The 6,503-nt window shown below is 33.4% G+C and overlaps 1 protein-coding gene across 4 annotated transcripts in view; it reads right to left on the bottom strand.

The window, feature by feature from the left end:
* LOC108751471 (beta-1,4-N-acetylgalactosaminyltransferase bre-4-like) overlaps positions 1-6,503 on the bottom strand; it is a 133,335-nt gene that overhangs the window by 95,194 nt on the left and 31,638 nt on the right. The window lies entirely within an intron of this gene.

Below are 6,503 nucleotides of genomic sequence, written 5' to 3' on the forward strand. Positions count from 1 at the left end.
TATATATATATATATATATATATATATATATAAAGTACAATCAGTATTTTCATCTTCAAAAGATTCTAAGGCGATGTGTCCCTCGAGAACTCGTATAAAATAGACGGCAATTATAAGACTGCGTAACAAATAGGCAAGTTGGTTATTTATTCCCGTCTACAAACTCTCTAAGGGCACATAGAGCACGTAAATAAAGTGTACGTACGTGGAATGTAAAGTGTACGTGGTGGCTTATATCGTCGTGTCGGCTGGAAAGTTCAGGCATATTTTAACCACGGAACGTACTCCGACGACTGAAATACGCGCTTTATTTTCAATATGATTCTCCCTTTTCACTTAATCAACGCGCCGGAAAGACAAGAGAAACGCTCATTCATCGCAAAGACCGGATAATGAATAAGGATGAAGAAAAGAGAGATCTAATTTAATATTTATTTCATAACAGTAAAGCGAGGTGTTTATTATGCAGACTGTATTAAAATTAGAATTTCTCTGCCTTGCAGTCGCGATTTTTGCTATTGTGGAAGATTTAAATTAATTTTTCTTTAATACAGAGATTCAATGTGACCAAAATTGATCGATAAATTTTTTTATTTACGTGCGACTCATTATTTTCATTATCAGTTATTACATGCGCAATTAAATCATATCGAAACTGCACACACGTCAAAGATATATTAATGTGTTTCCTGTGTTGACCAATTTATGTCGTGCGATATGCATGCCATTGACGTGGAAGCGTACGTAAACAATGCGGTCGTATAAGTGCGAAGCTGTGGAGCAGGTGCCGCTACCACAAATGCCAAACGTCGTCTTCATCGTCGTCGTCAATTTAAAGCGACCGTCGACGGCTCGTAATTGGCCCGATAACAATCCGCGATCCGTGAGGCCGGCGGATGCGATTAAACGCGCGCCTGCCATCGTAAGCGAGCCGTGATAAAGCGGACCCGTATGCGGAATAACGATCGCGATCGTGCCATTCCGAAACCCAAACTCGTGCCATTCTGCGGCTCGCCCGGTACCGAGACAATGTATTTGAAGCTGTGTGACTGAGAGTAAAATCAGATTTGGTCGCGATAGGAAAACGTAAAAGGAGAAAGGTAGTAACAGATTTTTCCAATTTAGATCTTTCCAATTTTCTCTAAAAATTTTAATGAAACGTACACTAATGAATTAACAATATGCAAGAATATTATGTGCCATGTATAAATGTACAAAACTGCGATTAATGTTAAAAGTTAATCATGATAAAGTAGTATAAGATAAAACTAATTAGTAATGGAATAGCATTAAAAATGAATTAAAATGCAAAGATGAGTGTGCAAGATTATTCAATTTATCATTATACAGAATTTTTAACAGAACTATCTTTTTAACAGGACTTCACAATTTACAATTTGAGTATCAGAATTTTCTCTTTTTAAATTTCACAATACATATAATCAGATTTTATTAAAGAAAGTTTGAATTCAAACTTGAATTTTACGGAAATTAAAAGAAAGATTCTTTATAATAGGTCCCTCGATTAATCTTTCAATAAAATCGTCCGTATAATAAATATTGTACTATTAAAAAGACTCCAATAAGTCGGAAGATTGTTTCAATATTATCTCCAATCGTTGACGTTACTCTATAATTTGATACGTAGGAAGCCTTTAATTTTATTTATATAATAAAATAATTAAATTAAAAAATTTAATTAACTATAAATTAATTTTATAGAACTAAATCTAACTATTTTATGAATGAAATGATCATTTTCCACTAATCACAAAGATATCGGTATATTCTCTATTTCTTACTAGCCATTTGATCAGGAATAATCGGCTCTGCTATATAAGAATAGAAAGCCGCATTGAAACGACCAACATATGTAAAGAGCGTAATCTATTTATCTAGGCGAGCTAATAAAACGACACAATGCGCAATTTGGTCATCGTCGATGAATGGGCGTAAACCCCACAAATATTTTCCACGACATGTTCATGACATAATGGGGAACCAGAGCATGGCTGAATGGTAACGACGTTCGTTCTTCGTGACTCGGATTGTGCGAGCGCTATGAAAGGCGTAAATCGCTATCGTTTGAGCGAGAGCGCGTGACTTTTATACACGTAACACACAATGATAGCAAGAAATATCATCCATCGCAACCATGCAATTCACTTGATATTTTCTCATTTTTCTTTTATCAATATTCGTTGCAAAATAATTACTTTTCATGGAAACCTACCTTTCTATCTGAAGAATGATTAATGAGAATAAATATCCCTTTCAACTCTCTTCTTTTTTGTTACGCAATCGTTCTTTACACGGTTAATCTAATAAAAACTTTCCGCCGTTTTTGTAGAACTGCGTCTCAGATTACTCTTTCAATATTGCGACGGAAGCTTCATTATCGTGGAAAATTTAAAACGTAACGCGGAATTGTGAATAATATATTTACAATCGTCGAAAGTATGTTAAATGTTTACTTCAAGAAATGTCGCCGAGAGCGATCCTTTTCTTTTTTTTTGTAGTCTGCAGTGAAGTACTCGAAGTCAACTCGATTTCGTTAAAAATTCCACGCTACGTTAATTTAATTCGACTGCCATCCTCGACAATTTAATCAAGAATTCTTTAATATCGCGAAACAATCACTTCGCGTGATACTTTCGGTGCGTCGAGTTGAAATGAAATTTGCACGACCATTTCGGTGAACCATAAACAAAGAAACGACCGAAATCCAGCGCATTGCACACGATCCAACGAGCTTACCGAAACACGCTCGTATATTTCGGACGATAACGCACGCGATGGGATAGCTTGCGGATCTCGAAAAGCATCGGAGAGCGCACGCTCGGTAATATCCCCGGGGAAAACAACGTGCAGTGTGATAAAAAATAATTTACAGGCAAAAGTGATGACTTTGCGCGCCGTGCGTTCAATTATCGCGCGGCGTGTATATACAGTGCGACAGTTCCATGCTGACGTTAGTTAGGGGCGACACGATTTATGACAAGCACGATGAGTGGCCCGTGTTGTGGTCCATTTACACACAACGATTACCAGCACCGACATATAATAGGTATATCGTTATTATTTTGACTCATTAGAGGAGAAAGAGGTCAGTGTTCATAATTATTTAGCTGTTTCGAGTACAAACACTTTATCTCACCCAGAAGCCTATATTTCATCAACAGATTGTCTCGCTTTCTCAATTTACACAATTTATTTAGAGTGAAATAAATGAAAACTAAAAATCGATATGATTTCAAAGCAATCAAACAATTCTTGAATTGAACAATGTTTGAAAGTAAATAGCAATGCGAAAAATATTTAAAACATTACGTTTTTTCATTAATTTGAAATATAATTCCATATTAAAAACATTGCTTTTTATTAATATACACGTATTTTTATTAATACACAATAGAAACTTGAAAAGATACGAAATAACAGATTTCAAAACGAAATTCTAACGATATTTATTTCAAAGAGAAATTTGTAAAATTCATAAAAGCGACATAGATTAAATTAAAAGCTGAATAAATACTAACAATAAGTAATTTCCTTTACTCAGTTTATCTTATCTCTTTCATATCTATATTTGCTTTATTAGAAAAAAACTCTTATCAATAAGAGGAAGCAAGATAATATTGCTTATAGATACTTATTGCAAGAAGTAGTTTAAATATTTACTATGCAAATCAGATAGATATGAAGAGTAAATATGACAAATCGTATAGTGCTACCAACATGATAGGTCAATACACAGGTAGCACTACACGATCCGTCAATTTTTATTCTAATAACCAACTTCTTGTCCTTGACAATAATGTTATCTGTTAATTAGACAAGCGTAGTGCATCGAGTAAATCATACACACGTCGCGCCTGTAACGAGAATGAATCCTATTGTACGTCATCTCATTTATGCATGGTAGATATTCTTAATATTCTACCCGGTGGCGATTAATTTTACTCAATTTTTGCCCGATCGATATTCGTACGGGGAATAATTAGATACGGGAAACCTCTAGAAATAAACGCGAGGTGAGAGTAATAAATCGACGAATCAAGCGAGATGTTACGTGAAAATTGTTGCAATTTATGTGAATTTTTCATCAGGGTGTTTATTGAAATTTTGTATAAAAAATTCAAAAAATATCTTCAAAATTCCCGGATTTTTCAAGTATTTTTATACAAAATTCCAGGTAAAATTATAAAATTTTTTTATACAATATAACTTGGAAATAAAGAAATGAAATGTAAGCACAACGCAAATAAAATACATATTAAAAATTAGTAAAAAAAAAGGGAATTCCACAATAGATACAGTTTGATGATACATAATTATATCTACTATATTTTACAACGGAGACGCGAAATCTCTAGAATAGTAGCAAAATGCACTAAAATATCAGTGAGCTATTTTGTTCTGTTGACAAGGGAGTGCTATATATTGTAAAAGTGATATACAATAAAAAAAACTAATATTACTAGTCGAAAGATCACATTTAAAATAAATATTTTAGATAATCAAATCTTGGGATTCTATAAATTCTGTACCTGACTCGAGAAACATTTTTTTTCAAAAATATATCGTTCTCGAGACATTTTGTAGTCTAAGTTACAATGGTCAAACGTGTTCCAGTTCAAGTTGGATATAAAATCCATAGAATTCCAAGATTTGACCATTTAGAATTCTTATTTTAAACATGATCTTTTGGTAATGTTAGTTTTTTTGCGATGTAATACATTTCCTTGTGAGTTTTCTATTGTCACTTCGATTTTTTTTAATAAAAAAACGAAATACACCAAAATGTACGTGAATATATGTGTGGAATATTTACTGCTAACTGATTGCGTTCGATCAACATTTTGCATTATAAAGAAAAAAAATAATCAAAAAAATGTTTTCAGAAAAAAATAGAATTTAAATTTAAAAATAAAATTCCAAAAATTTCCGTGAATTCTGATAAAATTCCATAAAAATATCTGATTTTCAATAGTAAATAGAAATCTCTAGGTAAGTTTTCTAGGTAGTAAACATCCTTTGTACGCAATAAGACGATTTGAAACGGAAGTACGGTTATCATAAGTCGCTATTCATAATCCGTTCTTATTTCAAGACCGTCTTAAATAGTGTCTTAAGATGTTAACGGCATCTAATTGGTTCGTGACATCTTAAGATTCTACTTAAGTATGACAGTCTTAAATATGAAAATCGATTATGAATATCAGTCGTAGATACTTAATAGACTCATCAATGCGATAAGTACAATAATCAATCGCTACAATATTTCTCTGACTGAGAGATATTTAAATCGGTGATAACAATGCGACACGATATATGTGATATATTAAGCGTGATATTATTATTCCGAGAATATCCGCCCTCTTTAGCGAACAAATACGGAGTAGACTCGTGCAAATTCCACGTAGACTGTATGTCCACCTAGATTGTCTCTCTCTCTCTCTCTATCTCTCTCTCTTTCCTCTTGCCTCTCTCTTTTTCTCTAGCTCTCCCGCCGTGATCGTATATGAAAGCCATATGAAATGAACCGTAATATAAAGGTGTATAATTCGCGCGTCATGTCGCCGCGGCTTCGCAATTGCAGGCCGACGGGCTTTCAGATATATCAAGTGGATTTCGCGTCCTCCTCTCACAATCCCACGAAATTGCTAATGCGGCACCGTGTAGTGACGCGGACATCTGGGCACGTTAAGTAACACGCGGCTACCGCAACGAGCACATATTCCTCTGCAAACGAATCTCTCGAGAGTATACCCTATTTTTGGTACGCGTTAACGGATACACGATCAGACGGTAGGGAGTCATTTTTGATTGATGAATATGAGAGATTAAACTAATAGAAGTATGTGATTCATTCATTTTTTTTTTATATTAAAAGCTTTTAAATTAAAAAGTATGCAAAAATTAAGGAGCGAGATTTTGAGAGAGCAAATACTAGTATATACATTTCAATAGTAAATATGTACGAACGTAATAAATAATCATAAAATATTTAATGTTAAAAAAATTATTTTTTAAAAATAAGATGATATTTAAAATAAGTTTACTGATTTTTTTTAATCGCTTCGAGTAATTTGTTCTCGGAATCAAGAGAATTTTACAAATATCTATGATCAGTGCAATTAACGTAAGTTAGAAAACAGTATTTCAATACGTTAATTAATTGATGACCCATTAAAGTAATAGGTGCTCGCTAATTATAATTTCCAGTTTCTCGTCCCATTCCTAGGGATTTTCCTACCATCATCGATGGAATATTAATACTGTCTATTTAAGCCATTGCGTCGATCGTATATTAACTAATCCTAGATTATCAATTTGCTCTCCTTTTGCTCTGCATTGCAGCTTTGTGCGCAACACGGCAAAACCAGATTCAATTAGGATTAACGGCAGTTACTGCTAAAGCAGCAGATAGTTTATACAGAAACATTGTTACGTAGAGAAATATTATACAAAATACATATACATATATATATATATATATA

This window comes from Trachymyrmex septentrionalis, unplaced genomic scaffold, assembly GCF_001594115.1.
Source record: "Trachymyrmex septentrionalis isolate Tsep2-gDNA-1 unplaced genomic scaffold, Tsep1.0 scaffold44, whole genome shotgun sequence".
Taxonomy (NCBI): Eukaryota; Metazoa; Arthropoda; class Insecta; order Hymenoptera; family Formicidae; genus Trachymyrmex; species Trachymyrmex septentrionalis.